Genomic DNA, 19,482 nt, shown 5'->3' with positions numbered 1-19,482 from the left:
GAACTCAGGTCCTTCTGAATCCAGGGGCGGTGCTCTATCCACTGCACCACCTAGTTGCTCCCAGAAAAGATGACTCTTTAAAGAATGGGAAAAAGTCACAGGTGGCGCTCTTCCCCAAAAAGGCAACTAAGATAACATCAGCAATTACCAACCATCTGCTTACTTTCTCATCTCTATAAACTCTTTATGAGGGGCAGCTAGGTGGCGCAGTGGATAGAGCACCAGCCCTGGAGTCAGGAGTACCTGAGTTCAAATCCGACCTCAGACACTTAACACACACTTACTAGCTGTGTGACCCTGGGCCAGTCACTTAACCCCAACTGCCTCATAAAAAAAAAAAAAAAAAACAACTCTTTATGAGAATTATTTTGAAAGTGTTCTCTCTGTCCTCAAATAGTCCTCAAACACTTTGTCCAGATTCCTCCTTTGCCCCCCATCCCTTCTTACCTCATATTAGATTTATATGTGTACATGTTATATTCTCCTTGCTGAATAATGTATACTTTGAGGGTATCTTTGAAGCAAATGTGCAAAGGAAACAGTTAAGCTAATGCAGATGATTTCCTAGCAGACTACATATCTCAACAGACATATAGTTAACTAAGCCATGGAGTAAATAAAAGATTCTGACCAGTTATCTATTGATTATGAATCTAACTACATACATACAACTTATTCCAAAATGGCTACCACACTCTACACCCATAATTTCCTGTTAAGATTTGGCCAGTTTCATTTTTAGTGTTTGTTACATTCCCTATCATATTCAAAAAGAATAGAAGGCAGAGAATTTTTGTTGATTTTTCCCCTTTATTTGTATCCTTGATACTTAGCACATTGCCTCCCATAAGGTATATAGTTTGCTTCTTGAGTTGAATGAGAAAGCATTCATTAAAGGGCAGCTAGGTGGTGCAATGGATAAAGAACCCGCCCTGAATTCAGAAGGACCTGAGTTCAAATCCAGCCTCAGACACTTAACACTTACCAGCTGTGTGACCCTGGGCAAGTCACTTAACCCTCATTGCCCCACCCCACCCCCTGAAAAAAGAATTTATTAAGTGCTTACTATATACCAAGCACTATGCTAAATTCTGCCACCACAAATAAAAATATAAGATAGTCACTGCTCTTGAATTGGGAGAGACAACATAAAAACAAGTTGTTATAGGACCAATAGAAAGGCCCCTGAAATATTAAGAATTCCATACCAGGGCTAATGGAAAGACCAAGGGGTTTTTAAGTTACATCAGTAGATCAGATGACAATGCCTCATGTGTCTGGAGGTTATAAAGGCAGGGCCGATGGTACGGGCTGGTGGTCCTCCATCTCACCAGGAAGAATAAAATTGGAGATTCTCAGGTCATCCAGGTAGTGTAAACATTTAAACAGTAAAGTCATAGCAGATGTATGATCAGGGAGTAAAGGAAAGGAAAAATAGGAGGCCATTCACAAGGGTCTTTCCACTGCCTGGTTAGCCTAGATGGGATCTGAATCAAATTGAATTGAGCAAAATACCACATTAAAGGCTCTCTTCCAACATATATTAAAATTATACAATATTTCATGACAGCTAAAAACATATATTCTTTCTGTGATCCATTGACTATCATTATCAAGAGATATAAAACAATAAAATATATTCAACAGAAGCGTCAATATCATAGAATATGTCTATAAAAAATTTAAATGGAAGAGGAATTTACTAAAGATGGTGATGTTCTCCAGATACTTATACATATTGGCAAACCCCAGAATATTACAGGCTTATTCAATGAAACCCAAGGTCACTTAAAAGAGATAGCCATCCAAGGGGCAGTTAGGTGGCTCAGTGGATAAAACAGCAGCCCCAGATTTAGGAGGACCTGAGTTCAAATCTGGCCTCAGACACTTGACACTTACTAGCTGTGTGACCCTGAGCAAGTCACTTAACCTTCATTGCCCCACCAAAAAAAAAAAAAAAAAGATAGCCATCCACATAGAAAAACCAAAGTGGATAAAGAATTCATATTTCCCAGATTATGACATGGAACTAAAAGAGTTAATCCATTTATGTTGGACAGGCATTGTAGATGATCAATGCATAGGGTCAAGAATTGAAGAGGAGGAGGATATGGAACCAGATTATATTTGTACAACTATGGTGTATGTTTAATGATTCCTACCTACTCACTGCTACAAGGCCTTTTATTTTAACACCATTATCTGGGTGATAATATGTCATAGAAAGTTCTCAATTCAAAGGAATGGAAAGTAAAATTTAGAGTTTAATGAAGTGTATATAGTCAGTCTCACAACTACTCCCAGAGTCTGGATTCAAACTAAAGCCTACTGATGCTAAGTGAAGCACTCGTACTCTGCCTATCCACTGGTGCCCAAATATTTGAAAAACTTAGAGGATCGCCTGGATTTTTCTCTTTTGATGTTTCCATTTGTTCTCTATTCAGAACCAGCCTTTATATCCTCGGTCCTTTAAAATCCTTCATCCTCTGGTTCCAATGTATCTTTTCCAATTAATTTCACATTTCTCTACCTCTTGTATTCTATGCACCCATCAAACTGTTCTCCTCACTCTTCCCTCTACCTGACATTCTTTCTCCTTCCCCTGTATCTTTGCACATACTGTCCCCACATCTGGGATGCTCTCCCTCCTCACCTCTCCTCCATAGAATCTCTAGTTTTATTCGAAGCCCAACTACCGTGCTTCTTCTACACTAGACATTTGCCTCTTCATTTTGTATTCGTTTGGCATTTACTTATCTATGTGTATACTTTTTTCCTCTCCCTCCCCTCCCATCCCCAATATAAACTCCTTGAAGGCAGGAACTTTTTTTTTTGTCTTTGGCATGCCAGCAGAGCCTAGCACTGGGTCAAACGCATAGTAAGTGCTTAATGAATGCCTCTTGAATTGAATTAAATAAAGACAGGGCAGCAACCTAGGTTTTAAAATAGAATACCTATTTTAGAGTAGTGCAAGTTACTGCTAGGGATCTGCCCATTTATCCAGATGTGGAAGAAGAATCTGGCTCCTTTTTAGGGTCACCATTCAACAAAGAGCTTGGCTAGTATAGCATTATATAGTGTAGAGAAGCTTGGACTTGGAATGAAGAAGCTCTGGGTTCACATCCTTCCTCATGAACAAAGTGACCCTGGGTAAGTCTCCCCTCTGAGCCTCAGTTTACTGTAAAATGTTAATTGTCGTCCTTAGTAAAATTAAGATATTAGCACTTACCTTACAGAATCATTGTAAGCATTAAAAGAAGCAATAAACACAATTACTATATTGGCATTCACACTGTTGGTGAAGTGGTGAACTGATTCAACCATTCTGGAGAGCAATTTGGAACTATGCCCAAAGGGCTACAGAATAGTATATATTCGTTGATCCAGCAATACCACTGCTAGGTTTATATCCCAAAGACATCCCCAAAAAGAGAAAAAGACCTGTTTGCACAAAAATATTTATAGCAGCTCTTTTTGTGGTGGCTAAGAATTGGAAATCAAAGAAATGCCCATCAATTGGGGAATGGCTAAACAAACTGTGGTATATGATGGTAATGGAATATTATTGTGCTATAAGAAATGACAAGCAGGATGACTTCGGAAAGGTCCGGAAAGATGTGTATGAAATGATGTGTAGTGAAGTGAATAGAACCAAGAGAACATTCTGCACAGAAATAGCAATATTGTTTGATGAAGAACTGTGAATGACTTGACTATTCTCAACAATACAATGATGAAAGACAATGACAAAGGACTTTTGATGAAACATACTATCCACCTCCAAAGAAAAAACTGATATTGATGTAACAGTCTGAAGCATGCTATTTTTTACTTTCAATCACTTTTTCTTTTAATCAAGTTTTCTTGTACAAAATGACAAATATGGTAATGTTTTACATAATCATACATGTATAACCCATATCTGATTTTTGCCACCCCAGGGAGGGGGGAGAGGTGGGAGGGAAAGAGGGATAAAAATTGGAACCCAAAGCTATCAATAAAAATGTTTATTAGAAAATAAAATAAAAAGTTAAAAGGACCTACATATACAAAAAGATTTATAGCAGCCCTTTTTGTGGTCACAAAGAATTAGAAATAAAGGGCATAGTCATCAACTGGGGAATGCCTGAATAAGATGTGGTATGTGAATGTAATGAAATAGTATTGTGCTATGAGAAATGACAAGCAGGTGGATTTTAGAAAAACCTAGAAAGATTTACATGAGCTGATATAAAGTGAAGTGAGCAGAACCAGAACAGTGTACACAGTGACAGCAACATTGTATGATGATGCCCTACAAATGACTTAGCTATTCTCAGCAACACAATGATTCCAAAGGACTTATGATGGAAAATGTTATCCACACCCAGAGAAAGAAATTGATGGAGTCTGAATGCAGATTGAAGCATACTATTTTTACTGTCTTCATTTTTTTGTGTTTTTTTTCCTTTTTGGTCTGTTTCTTCTTTTGCAACATGACTAATATGGAAATAGGTTTTATATGATTGCTGTAGGGACCAATTTTTAATTGGGGAGTGTTAGCTAAGCGGCTCACCGCAATATTGGGGCAAGGAAGGAGAACAGCAGCCTCCCTCAAAACAGAGCAGGATTTATTTAACAAGAATGAACTTAAAAAAAACACACACACACAAATAGGATCAGTAGGATCAAGGGAAAGGAAATAAAATGGGGAAGGGGAAATTATAATACCTGAAAAAATACCACCACCCAGGAATCAGCTGAACACACAGCAGCGTCCTGTCACCTTCTAGCTTCAAGCTAGAATGGCGAATCTCCTCCTTTCTTCTCAGCAGACCCCAGGCTGATCACACACAGCCCCCAGCCAATTGACTGGCCACTCTGCCAGTCACATGACTGCCCTCACTAGGCTTCCAATCATTATAATTTTGCTAGGTCCATGTAGGCAACTGTGAGTGGTGATGATGTGAGATGCCAGCACCATGGCGACTGCTACAACCAGTGGGTAGAGCACCATGCCGTTTGCAGAGCCCCAGAGGCCAGTGCATGCGCCGAGTTTTTTTTTTTAATTCTAGCCAAAAGATGGGGTCATAAAAACCTCAAATAACAATTAATTCTTTACATTGTACATGTATAAACTATATCAAATTGTTTACTGTTTTAGGGAGGGGAGTGTGAAGAGAGAGATAGAGAAAATTATGGAACTCAAAAATTTTTTTAAATGAATGTTAATTGTCATTACATGTAATTAGAAAAAATAAAATACTATTAAAATATGTTAGCATTCATTCAGCACCTATTCAACAAGTACCTAATGTGGGCACTGTGCTTCACTCTTCAAGGAAAAAAAAATCCAGCATCAACTTTGAATTCTTCTTAATTCTTTTACTAGACTATGTCTAAAAACCTTGGAATCGAAGGATATGAGAGATTGGATATAGGAACTGAAAGTTTCTTCATTCTGTAATGTACCCAGACTCCCTGTGGTTGAATGTTACTAAATCATTCCTTTGAGTGATTGGAGGGATTGCTGGGGCCAGCTGTCTCTCAAACAGAACTTCTCCACTTTTCTCAGAAGAGCCTTTTCTTTGTAGGAATACCAGTTTGGTCCTGGTCTCTTGCTATATATACACCATATATCAATCAGAGTGGACAAAGGTCATGGAGCTTTCACACACAGTTCTCAGTATCAGCTGAGAATTTGTGACCAGACAAATATCGCTAGTACTACCTTTGTTGGCATTATTTGGAAATATCTGTATTACTAATTGGATTTTCACTTTTTTATTTAGTCCTAATGGATTTTCAGGGAGCACTTGAGGTTTTAAGACATCTTCTACTTTGGCAATTATCAACAATTCAGTTGATTATTGCTTTTTCCTTGAAAGGTCAGGGAGTGCCTTCTCTGAACATAGAAGCCACTTTCGTTCAATGTTTTTTGGAACAAAGATAGATCATGAGGTAACTTAACCAAGGTTCAAATGCCCTTTGAAGCTGAGATATCCGGTTCTTTTTCATTTTCCCTTTCTATCTTGAGGTCAGATTTAGTTAGAGGGAAATCTGGACTACCTACCTTCTCCCTCAAAGTCTCAGTTACAAATGCCCGCCTGTTCTTACAAAACCCTTCTTGTTGCTCAGTAGATCAGTCATGTCTGACTCTTAATGATTCCATGGACCATACTGTCTGTGGGGTTTTCTTGGCAAAGATACTGGAGTGGTTTGCCATTTCCTTCTCCAGTGGATTAAGGCAAACAGAGGTTAAGTGACTTGCCTAGGGTCACACAAATAGTAAGTTTCTGAAGCCATATTTGAACTCAGGTATTCCTGACTCTAGGCCTAGCACTCCATCCACTGAGCCATCTAGCTGTCCCCTTGTACAAAATCCTACATTTCCCAAAGAAGAGGATTTTAAATTTAAATTTAAATTCCTGTTGCTTTACTCTTTAGAAAAAGAATCAGTTTTAAGTGAAATATCCTTTAAATTAATATAATTTATAGACTTTTGAAGAAATTGGAATGAAATCATTATACAAAATTCTGATCATTGTTCTTCCTCTACCTCCCCTTCCCTCTCTCTACCCCCCCCAGTTTTGTTTTGTTTTTTTGCTCTCTCTCTCTCTCTCTCTCTCTCTCTCTCTCTCTCTCTCTCTCAAAAATGGCTACTTTCTCAGCAAGGACAGAACTGGTAGTGTGGGCTGTTCCTCAACTGCTTCTCTTGCACAGCATCAAACAAATGCCCACAGACCTTTCATTCACAAAGTCAGTCCCCTACTCCTCAAGCAGGGGGAGAGGGAGGGTCACTGTGAAGACCCAGTTCTCTCATGCATACAAACACTGAATAGGACTTCTGTTCCTTCCTTTGGAGGGGAAGGACTGAGGGAGCTGCTCTTGACTTCTCCAGATAGGCAAACATGAGAGAGAGAGAGAGAGAGAGAGAGAGAGAGAGAGAGAGAGAGAGAGAGAGAGAGAGAAAGACAGACAGACAGATAAAAGACAGACAGATAGCTAGATACATACATAGATACATGGACACATGGATAGATACATAAATGGATGTATAAATAGACAGATAGACAGAGTGTAATGCTTTAATTCCCAGATTTTATCAATGGCTGTTGCCCACACAGATATAGGATAACAGATTGTGAGCTGGAAACTACACCAAAGTTCCCACAGACCTTGGAGTCATAATGGGACTTGGTAATTATTTTCTTTAGAAGAATAACTGGTAGAGGAATAATCAGGAAATTCTACTTCCTGTGACAGTGCAAGATCTGTACTCCCCCCACACACACTTCAAATGCCACTTTCTGCCCAAATTAGCAGCACTTAATCCTAGGAGCAGGACAACTAGGTGGCAGAGTGCCAACCCTACTTACTAGCTGTGTGACCTTGAGCAACTCACTTAATCCTGTTTGCCTCAGTTTCCTCATCTATAAAAATGAGTTGGAGAAAGAAATGGTGAATCACTCAACTATCTTTGCCAAGAAAACCCCAAATGGGGTCACAAAGAGTAAGACATGACTAAAATGACTGAACAACAATAATCCCAGGAGCTCCATTTCTCCCACGCTGTCCACCTCTAGAGTGCATAAATTGAAAATGCCCCATTTTCTATTAACATTTGCTGAAAACAAAAACAAAAAAAAATTGCTGAGCACTTAGTATATGTTCAGCACTGCTGTAGACACTGTGAGGAGGGCATAGAAGAGATATAAGATATGGTCATTATCATATGGTTGAAGGAGGGTGGGAGCAAAGTTGAGCTGGGATTCTACATTCCTTCTACTATGTACTGACAGAAAGCCCTTCTTCCTGAGTTATGCTACTGGAATCAAATTGAACTGGGTATCTACAATGAATGTCTGCTGAATGCTGTGCCGGGTACTGCAGGGTTGTGGGTCATCTGGTGTGATGGCTAACTCAGGGCAACCCCTTAGGCTCCCAGACCAGCTTCCCTAAAACTGTAGGGAAATCCATCTGCACACAACTGCCTCCAAGCTACTTTCAATGGCCCCTCTCCCTGCCACCTGGTTATCTTGTTCCTGTCACTACCCAAGAGATCAGAGAAGTATTTTCTTCCAAAGATGAAATCCCTGGGATGCACAACCTTTCTTTTTTTTTCTTCTGTGGTATCTTCATCATGGTATCTGATCCAGTACAACAGGTAACCAGGCTGTCCTCAAACATGTGCTGCACGACAAGGAAAGCCAGGCCAAGGTTCAAATGTTAATTCCAATAACCAACTAAGTGACTAGACTATGGATGACACAAACCTCTACATCTCCTATTAAATCGTGAAATTGTCAAGGACCTGAGTGAACTTTGTTAATTCAGTTTGAGCCCTGACCAATCAAAGGATGGAGCCTTTCTGAGCATAGTGTTAACTTACTAATCTTAAACTAAGTGCCCTTTACCCATCAGAGTAGTACTACTACTTCCCTACTCTCTTTAGTTAGTTACCAGCTGTACTTTCCCTTCTGCCTCCTCTTCTGCACTAACTTCCTTCTAGGGAGTTGGATCCTGCTTATCTTGAGTCTCTGTTTGGAGTTAAAGATACAATGGGGCTGAATCAGCTATTTGTCATTTATCTTTTTACCCACTTGCCTACCTGCCTGTTTTGTCTGTTTATCATTTGTTTGCTGTCAACCTATCCATCCATCCATCCATCCATCCATCCATCTATCTATCTATCTATCTATCTATCTATCTATCTATCTATCTATCTATCTATCTGTCATCTGCCTTCAGTTTTACTAATCAGGCACTGGAAACACAATATTGAGAGAAGGCAAGAAAATTAGGAGGAAAAGATATTAGTGTGAAAAGAAAGTGGAAAGAAAATGAAATCATGGGACTCTGGAATAGACAGAGGACAGGTTCAGAAAAAGGGAGTAGGAAAGGGGGCAGCTAGATGGTGCCGTAGATAAAGCACTGGCCCTGGATTCAAGAGGACCTGAGTTCAAATTTGACCTTGGACACTTGACACTAGCTGTGTGACCCTGGGCAAGTCACTTAACCCTCATTACCCTGGAAAAAAGAGGGGGGGAGTAGGAAAAAAGGATTTATTATACAATGTTTATCATCATAACTTTTTAAAATTTGAGTCTATAACTTTTATCTGTTCATAACATTTCCTCTCCCATCTTCAGACTTTTGCAAATGCTGTCCTACATACCTGCAATTCACTTCTTCTCTTCTGTCTCTTAGAATCTCAAACCTCCTTCAAGGCACCCATTCCCCAAATCCCTGCAAGACCCAACCCCCTCTCCCATTTGCTTGTATTTACTTTGTATAGATTTACATATGTCCACGCTATTTGCCCTGATAGAATGAAAGTTCCCTAAAGGCAAGAACTGTTTCTTTTTTGCCAATGAATTTCCAATGCTTGGCTGTGTCTGCCACATAACAGGTGCTTAATAAATGCACAGTCACCCTGGGCAAGTCACTTAACCCTCATTGTCCCGCAAAACAAAATGAAACAAACAAAAAAGTAAATAAAAATAAATGAACATTGATTAATTCTGTCCCTTTTAGAAATGTGATTTTTGGGGCATCTAGGTGGCACAGTGGATAAAGCACCGGCCCTGGATTCAGGAGGACCTGAGCTCAAATACAGCCTCAGACACTTGACACTTATTAGCTGTGTGACCCTGGGCAAGTCACTTAACCCTCATTGCCCTGCCCCCCCCCAAAAAGTGTTTTAAAAAAACACACCTTTACATTCAAAATGCAAATGTACCTATTACTTATCACTGTTCATTCTCATTGGCAATGTGTCAACTGGCTGGGGATGGGTAGGTAGGGCTTGTTCTGAAAACCTAACATGTGAAGGAAATACATCTGCACACATGCCTCCAAGCTGCTTTCAATAGCTCCTCTCCCAGCCTTTGGGGACTGAGGACACACCATGAAAGGAGAAACAAAGAGCAGGCCAAGGTTTACTGGGAATCTCTGTGTGATGCTTCCACCTTGTGGCTGACTGAAGCACATCAGCTTGAAAATGAGGTAACTATAGGATTTTTAAGGAGTCTATTACTCAAGTCAGGTGGCCTGGCCCAAGCCCCCAGTCCTAATTAAAGAAGCTACAAGCGAAACCTCGAAGGCTTGTCTTACTTCATGCTCACCTTCCTGCTGGGAAGGAAGTGGACAGCAGAATCAGACATGTTGAAACAGGGTAGAAGAAGGTTAAGGGAGCAGAGAGAGAACAATGCAATCCCTAGGAATAGAATCCACTTCTCCTGAATCCCTGCCAGGAATTTCTTCCTTTTCTTTAACTAACTTGGAGAAAACCATAAATACTTGACCAGAAACAACTGCTGGAAAAAAAACCATTCAAGGAATCAATAAATGGAGGTAGGGAAAGGACTGGAGGAAAGGAAAAATGTTAGCTTTCCTGTAGGAGGACACCATTACTGACCGGTCAGATGAATGGCAGCTAGTAGCCCACTGTTAGGATGACAAGTGTAAATCTAGCTTCAGACACTAGTTGTGTGACCCTGAGCAAGTCAGTGAACCTCAGATTCCTCAGCTGGGAAATGGGAATAATAATAGCATCTGCCTTACAGGAGGGTTTCAGTGAGGGGATATTTGTAAAGCTCATAACACAGCCTCTGGGACACAGTAGGAACCATTTATTGGTTGTTCCCTTATCTTCCCATTGTGAGGTAAATATACAACTTTGAGCTGTTTTGTTTTGTTTTTTTCCCCAGGGACCTCAAATAATAAAGACAAATAAAGGGGAATCAAAAATTCTTCTAAAAAAAAAAAGAAAAAAATTCTTCTGACACGTAAGAATGAATTTACATGGGCAGCTAGGTGGCGCAGTGGATAGAGCACCGGCCCTGGATTCAGGAGGACCTGAGTTCAAATCCGGCCTCAGACACTTTACACACTTACTAGCTGTGTGACCCTGGGCAAGTCACTTAACCCCAATTGCCTCACCAAAAAAAAAAAAAAAAAAAGAATGAATTTACCCTGATCAGTTGACAGTTGCTCATCAGGCGTGACCTTGTCCAATCACTCAACTTCACTGGGCTTTCACTCGGCAGTGAAATGAGAAGGCTGAACGAGCTGACCTACCTTCCAGCTCCAAACTAATAAGCCTATGACAGTCTCCCCTAGGAGAGGTGGCACGCATTTGCCCAGATGGTCATCTGAGGAGGTTTAGGAGTCCAGTCTGTGGGCAAGAAATGAAGTTTTCCCTGTCATAGAACTGATTAGCCCATGTAGAAACTCATACTCTGAGATAAATAAATATACAGTGACAATGAGCATGCTGCCGCGTGTTCAAGAAAAGAAAAAATGCCATTTGGTGTACTCCCTTGGACATCTTATTTATAATAAGCAGTGAATAATTACGTAATTGATTTTAACATAATTCACAAAATTAATTTCGAGGTGAGTTTTATAAAAGAGGCTGTTGTTTTATCTTTGCCCCTCCTCAGTCTTTTAGCCTCTTTTCAATTTCAGGAAAGCTTAGGATCAACTTTGACTCACCCCTTTCCTTCATCCTTTATTTCATCAGTCAACAAATCCAGTTCTTTCTTCAAAATGTCTCTCCTGGGGCAGCTAGGTGGCACAGTGGATAGAGCACTAGCCCTGGAGTCAGGAGGACCTGAGTTCAAATCCGACCTTAACACTTACCAGCTGTGTGACCCTGGGCAAGTCACCTTAACCCCAATTGCCTCACCAAAAAAAAAAAAAGTCTCTCCTATTTGTCTCTCTCTGTACCCACAGCCAGAACCCCAGTTTATTGCCTTGTACCTGAACAACAGCAACAAGCTCCTAGCTAGCTTCTTCTGTGACCCCAGTGTCTCCAGTTTCTCATACATATGTTGCTTTCATCTTGCTATTCCAATGCTACAAAACCCTTCTTAGGTTTCTATTTCCTATCACATAAGGGCTAACTCCTCTGCTTAGATCTGCAAGCACTCCACAATCTGGTCCCATCCCACCTATCCAATTTTATTTTTCACTCATTCCCCCAAAAGAACATCCAAATTGATCACTGTCCCACACAAACACGCTCATTTCCCAATTTGTGTGTCTTCCCTTGTGTTTTTCCTCTTGCTGCAAATGTCTTCTTCTCTCTGCCCCAAACTATTAAAAATGCTACCCTTGGGGCAGCTAGGTGGTGCAGTGGATAAAGCAAACTGGCCCTAGATTCAGGAGGACCTGAGTTCAAATCTGGCCTCAGACACTTGACACTTACTAGCTGTGTGACCCTGAGCAAGTCACTTAACCCTAATTGCCATGCACACACACACACACACACACACACACACACACACACAAGCTACCCTTTTCTCCAGGCTAACTTCCAACCTGTCCTCCTCCATGAAGACTAGTGTCCCTATTCTACTCCATATTGATCTTTTCTTTCTCTTCCCTTGAAGACCATGTCATAATTTAGCTACTGATTAGAAACTATTGTAGCATTGTATAAAAGGAGATAGCCCTTGACTTAAATTAATCTAGTTACTTTGATTCAATTTTAAGCTGCTGGAGGTCAGAAACTTGCTGTTTACTTTTTTTGTTTTGTTTTTTTGGTTTTTTTGCAGAGCAATATGGGTAAGTGTCAAGTGTCTGAGACCGGCTCTGAACTCAGGTCCTCCTGAATCCAAGGCCAGTGCTTTATCCACTGTGACACCTAGCTGACCCCCTTGCTGTTTACTTTTTTTCTGAATCACCTGCAATGCCTTAACAAAGTGATAAACACTGGATAAGATTGCCTAAAGACCTTGGGCATCCGAACCTTCAGACTCTTCTTTGTTTAGGCCCAGGGTTAAGAATCTCTGAGAGGAAGTAAGGACACTAAAGAGTACAAAAATATCTTTTTTTTTTTTTTACCCTCTGGGAGATTCGTTCAAGGGGCTGTTAATGTTAAGACCTATCAGCTGCTAAAAAGAGTTTAATTTATAGCCTTCTGCTTATTTCACAAGGGGAAATATGGCAGCTTAGGGAACTGAAAACCCCTCCGATAAAGTTCCTAATTTGAGTTCAGAGCATGTTGTTAAAAACTGGTAGGCAAGAATAGGGAAACTACTTTGTGTCAGATTTTCTCTGTTCTACCAAAGCAAATTGTTATTGTTTTTCTAGTTAATCCAGGGACATGTGCTCATTTGCATGATATCTGAATGAGACTGCATGGTGAATTCAAGAGGAATTCATTCCATATACGTAGAATGAAATATTGACGACAAATTAAAACAACTCGAAGGTAAGACCTCCTACCCATCAAATTGGCAAAGATAGAAAATTGCAATATTTGCCAGATTGTGGGAAAACAAGTATACTAATTCACTGCTGGTAGAGCTGTGAATTGGTACAATCATTTTAGAAAAGAATTTGGAATAATACAATAAGGGTTACAAAACTGATTGTCCCTCCTGACCCAGTAATCTTACTATTGGGTTTATACTTAAAACAAACAAACAATCTGTTTGAAAATATTCATGGCATTGCTATTTGTAAAAGCAAAAAAAAAAAATGTGTCCAATAATTGGGGAAATGCTAAACAAACAGTGGCATATTAATTCAACGGAATATTACTGTCATAAGGAATGAGAAATGTGAAAAATTCTAATTACCATGGGAAGACATGTGATGCAGTTTGAATAAAGCAAACAGAGCACATACTATTCATTTTCTTTTTTGCCATAATTTCATTGTTACAGGGAACTCCCAGTGAGAAGATTCCTTCTACCTATTCATATCAGCCACTGTTCTTGGAGAGTCTTAGAGACTTGATTTGGGCAATAAGTGACTTTCCCAGGGTCACACAGCCAATAGGTATCAAAGGCAGAACTTAAACACTGATCTTTCTGACTCCAGCTGCCTATTTACTACCCATTTACTACTGCCTCTACTACACAATTACTACAATTATGTTTTGGTTTGTTGTTTTTTTTTAAAAGACAACTTTCGATGGCAACAAAATTCAGTTCAAAATTGGTACTGACTCATAAAATAAAATGTTTTTTCTGTCTGTGCCTTCCCAATCCTGCTTCAGGGAGGGTAGGGGATGTGGCTGGGCCACAGGAAGTGACAGCAGCCCAAGCTGTGATGAGAAGGTTCTAAAGAAGAAAGGAAGGAAATAAGTACTTCTTAAACACCTACTATGTGAGAGGCACTATGCTAACTGCCTCGCAAATACTACTTTATTTGATCCTTACAATAACCCTGGGAGGTGAGTTCTATTATCATCCCCATTTTATAGTTGAGGAAACTGAGGCAGAGGTTAAGTAACTTGCTCAGAGCCACACAGTAAGGAGAAAGGAGAGACAGTGGAACTGGCAATGGGAACTGTAGATTTCCCTTTGCTGAGATCCAGTCCCTGAATACAAGAAGAAAAGAACTGAGGGATAGAGGGTCCTGGACCCCCTGGTAACCACTGAGAGCTGGCACCTGCTTAGCACCTCCGCTCAGCCCAGCATGAACCAATTGCCTACGAAGAGGAAGAAAGTCCCCAGAACCCCCATCGCCTTAGCTGACTGACCACAATCTGAGGAGCTACTGTCAAGGCACAATCTCACAAGGTAGTTCAAAAAGCATATATCTTCCCCACCTTATTTTTTAAATTTAATTTCTCCAATTAAAAATCTATTTTCTCTCCATCTTCACCTCTTCCCACATTGAAAAAGAAAAAAGAAATCTTTATAACAAGTACGTATAGTCAATCAAAACAAATCTCCTCATTGACGTGTCCAAAAATTTAGAGTATAACAAGAGTCTTAGAGCAGTTTTAAGCTTTAGAAGCCTAATACTTTTAGGCAATGGGGTGGGTCAGTGGATTGAGTGCTGGACCCAGAAGTCAGGAAGACGTGAGTTCAAATTTGGCCTCACTAGACTGTGACCCTGGGCAAGTCACTTAACCCTATTGGTCTTAATCCACTGGAGACAGAAACGGCAAACCACTCCAGCATCTTTGCTAAGAAAACCCCACAGACAATATGGTCAGTCTATGGGGTCACAAAGAGTCAGACATGACTAAACAACAACAACAACAACAAGGCTAAAACTTCACTAAGGCTTTTCTGACACCCTATCTATATATGTCTCATCATGCCCCTCACCTCTCAGTCAGGAGGTGGGTGGCAGATTTCATCATCAGTGCTCTGCAATCTCCATTGACCATTGCAGTGGTAAGAGTTCAGTCTTTCAAAGTTGTTTGTCTTTACAGCATTATTGCTATTGAATAAACTGTTTTCCCCATCCTTCCCTAGCTTTTACAAAGAGGACTACTCAAGTATATGCTTTCAGTCACCATCACCCCTGCCTGGTGATTAACCTAACTGGCTGAAGGGTTGTACGTCAGAGGTGATTCTTTTGGGAAGTTTGGCCTGATGTGCTGAGGCAGTTTATCAGTGATGTTTTTATCTCAATTTATGAGCTTGTGGGTACCCCTTTTGCCTTCTGCATTTTCTGTGAGATGAAGTAAAAGGCTGATCTGTATCATAATAAGAACAAGAATGTAAATGATGATGACAAGAATGTTACCCACAGGCAAGCCAGCACTAGCCCCCTTGTAGACTTGGAATCTATTGCGGGCAGTTTGTTGGGTTTTTTTTTCCAGTGAGTGTATCCCAACACGTCTTGAGACCAGTGTGAAACTGGGAACAGCTAAAATTAACTCACAGTTAAATATCAGCAATTAGCATGCTGACAGAAACCCAGGCAAACAGCTTAGTCAGCAAGTACGTTGAGTTGGAATTATTTGAAAAAGAAAGTTTTAAAAACAGAAACATTTCCAACAGCCATACCCCATGAGTGCATTCCCATTCTCCTTTTATCCCACCGTTAACCAAAAAGGAAGCTTCATCCTTGCCTCCACCTTATTCACTCACCCCTACCCCCACCCCCTGGAAACATACCAGAAGACAAGGGAGAGCAAAGCAAGGTGTCAGCAGCCTTGAGCCCCTACTGCTCAAAGTTCTGGATCCTCACTCCACCCCTCAGCTCCGGATCAACTGAGTTTCTACATGGCACTGGCTGGAAGCCTGATTATCCAACCCATGCATAGCTTTGTTCCTGCTAATCTTCATGATTTGTGATTTGTTTCTGTCTCTACATGGCTTCTTCTACTTCTTCCTCCTAGACATCTCACCATGATGACATCTGCTGACTAAATAACAAGTCAAACAGTATCTATGAAACACCTACTATGTGCCAGGTATTGTACACTGGGGACACAAAGAAAGGCAAAAATCGTCCCTCCTCTCAAGGGGCTCACACTGTAATAGTACGATTCTTTCTCTGGAGATGGATAGCATTTTTCATCATAAGTCCTTCACAGTTGTCTTGGATCATTGCATTGCTTGGAATAGTTAAGTCATCACAGTTCTTCATTGTTGTTGTTACTGTATTCAATGTTCTGCTTCTGCTCACTTCACTTTGCATCAGTTCATGTATGTCTTTACAGGTTTTTATGTTCTTTTTTCCCACTTTATTGTATTTTATTTTTTCCCAATGACATGTAAAGATAGTTTTCAATGTTCATTTCTATAAGATTTTGAATTCCAAATTTTTCTCCCTCCCTCTTCTTTCCCTTCCCCTCTCCCCTCCCCAAGACAGCAAGCAATCTGACAAAGGTTATACAGTACAATCATGTTAAATATATTTCCACATTAGTAATATTGCAAAAGAAATATCAAAACAAAAGGGGAAAGCCACGAGAAAGAAAAAACAAACAAAAATGCCTCCATCTGCATTCAGACTCCATAGTGCTTTCTCTGAATGTGGATAGCTTTTTCTATCATAAGACTTTTGGCATTATTTTAGATCATTGTATTGCTAAGAAGAGCTAAGTCTGTTATAGTTGATCATCATATAATGCTGTTACTATGTATAATGTTCTTCTGCTTCTGCTCACTTCACTCAACATCAGTCCATTTAGGTCTTTCCAGGTTTTTCTTAAATCTTCCTGCTTATCATTTTTTATAGAACAATAGTCTTCCATTATGTTCATAAACCACAACTTGTTCAGCCATTCCCCAATTAACAAGCATACCCTCAATTTCTAATTCTTAACCACCACAAAAAGAATATTTTTGTTCAGTCAAGCAATTTCTAAACCTTATCAATTCTAACTCCTCAATACTTTTCTAATCCATCTTTCTCTACAATTATAGCACAACTCTAGTCAAGATGCACATCACCACTTACCTAAACTATTATAATAGCCTTATAATTTGCTTCTATGAATCCAGTGTTTACTTATCCAATCTATCCTCAAAACAACTGACAAATTCAAACTGTGACTCAAATTTATTAAAATCATCACCTCAATAGATACACAGTCAAAGGATATGAACCAGCAATTTTCAAAGCAAAAAACACTATCAAGCTATTAACCAACAACCCTATGGAAAAAAAAAAACTTGACTCAAGCCACAAATAATTAGAGAAATGTAAATTAAAGCAACTTTAAGCTTCTACCTCATACCCTTTAAAGTGGAAAGAGGAAAAATGTTGGAGGAAAAGTAGGAAAACAGGAACATTGATACACTATTGGTGCAGCTGAGAATTGATTCAGACATTCTGGAAAATAATTTGGAACTATGCCCCCAAAGTTACTAAAATTGGGTATACCCTTTAACCCAGTGATACATTACTAAGTATATACTCCCAAAGAAAAAGAACTCATATGCACAAAAATATTTATAGCAGCTCTTTTTCAAGTGGCAAAGAACTAGAAAGGGGGAGAGGAAAGCATGCATCAATCAGGAAATAAATGAGCAAATCGTAATAATGGAATATAATCAGGCCATAAAAATGATGAAAGAAGAGGTTGCAGAGAAGCCTCAGAAGGTTTATATGAACTGATACAATGAAGTGAGCAGAACCAGGAGAACAGCATAAAATAACAACACTGTAAAGACAAACTTTAAAAGCTTTAAGAACTCCAACCGAGGGGCAGCTAGGTGGCGCAGTGGATACAGCACCGGCCCTGGAGTCAGGAGTACCTGAGTTCAAATCTGGCCTCAGACACTTAACACTTACTAGCTGTGTGACCCTGGGCAAGTCACTTAACCCCAATTGCCTCAGTAAAAAAAAAAAAAAAAGAAAAAAAAAAGAACTCCAACTGATACAATAACCAACCATGATTTCCAAGGACTGGTGAAGAAGAATGCTGCCTACCTCCTAACAGAAAGGCAATGGATGCAAGATGCAGAACGAGACAAACCTTTTTTGGATATGGTCAACGTGGGAACTTCTTTTGACATACTATGCATGTTTGTTACAAGGGTTATATTTCATTTGAGCAGGTAAAAAGAAGAGTAAGAAGGTTAAGATAGTTCCCCCCACCAAAAGAGAGAGAGAGAGAGAGAGAGAGAGAGAGAGAGAGAGAGAGAGAGAGAGAGAGAGAGAGAGAGAGAACAGAGGGAAGGACAAAAGCTATCCCAGATCCTAGGTCAGCTTTGAAAATGACATGTTACAGCTTTTTGATGAAGGTACCATCACCACAGCCACTTGGAGTTGGCAGTTCCTGCCTCTCCTCCTGACTCACCGCTGTTCACTCTCACCAAGGAATAAGTCGGTCAGGAAGCTGCTCCACTGCCATAGCATTCAAAGACATCGGCAAGACACTTGTGGAGCCCAAAGTGGCCAATTCACCAGATCCAAATCACCCTCACCAGCAGCAACATGAAGTCACTCAAGAAGGTGTGTGCTGACCTGATTAGAGGGGCCAAAGAAAAGAACTTGAAAGTGAAGGAACCTGTTTGAATGCCCACCAAGACACTTTGAATTACATCTAGAAAAACTCCTTGTGGTGAAGATTCTAAGACTTGGGATTGGTTCCAGATGAGAATCCGCAAACGTCTTATTGATTTGCACAGTCCTTCTGAAGTTGTGAAGCAGATCACTTCTATCAGCGTTGAACCAGGTGTAGAAGTTGAAGTCACCATTGCAGATGCCTAATCAATCATCTCTTTTAATAAATTGAATGCAACTAATAAAAAAATAAAATACATGTTACATTTATTACATAGCTTAAAAGAAAACAAGCTTTACATAATAATCAGTTTCATGTGTAATAGGCTCTTGTTCCATAATGTACACAGAAATTCTCTCTTTATTGGACCATTGTTCAGAATTCCTTTGTCAGGTGTTTATTGGGTGTTAAGTTCAGGTTTTTTAAATAGAGAAAAAAAGAGCAAGTCCTTTTTCTGTTAAGAAGCTTCTGTCGGGGCAACTAGGTGGCGCAGTGGATAGAGCACCAGCCCTGGAGTCAGGAGGACCTGAGTTCAAATCTGTCCTCAGACACTTAACACTTACTAGCTGTGTGACCCTAGGCAAGTCACTTAACACCAATTGCCTCACCAAAAAGAAGAAGAAGAAGAAGAAGAAGAAGAAGAAGAAGAAGAAGAAGAAGAAGAAGAAGAAGCTTCTGTGGCTCTTCACTGCCCTTAGGAGAAAATACAGACTCCTCTATTTGGCATTTAAAGCCATTCAAAATCCAGCACCAGGCTGTCCTTCCAGGCTCATTACACATCAGTC

The 19,482-nt window shown here is 40.0% G+C and overlaps 1 pseudogene; it reads left to right on the top strand.

The window, feature by feature from the left end:
* LOC122732075 overlaps positions 1-18,903 on the top strand; it is a 118,981-nt pseudogene extending 100,078 nt beyond the window's left edge.
* Positions 18,904-19,482: the final 579 nt, after the last annotated feature.

This window comes from Dromiciops gliroides, chromosome 6, assembly GCF_019393635.1.
Source record: "Dromiciops gliroides isolate mDroGli1 chromosome 6, mDroGli1.pri, whole genome shotgun sequence".
Lineage (NCBI taxonomy): Eukaryota > Metazoa > Chordata > Mammalia > Microbiotheria > Microbiotheriidae > Dromiciops > Dromiciops gliroides.
Note: the sequence above shows the minus strand (reverse complement) of the source record. Positions and strands in the feature narration are given on the sequence as shown.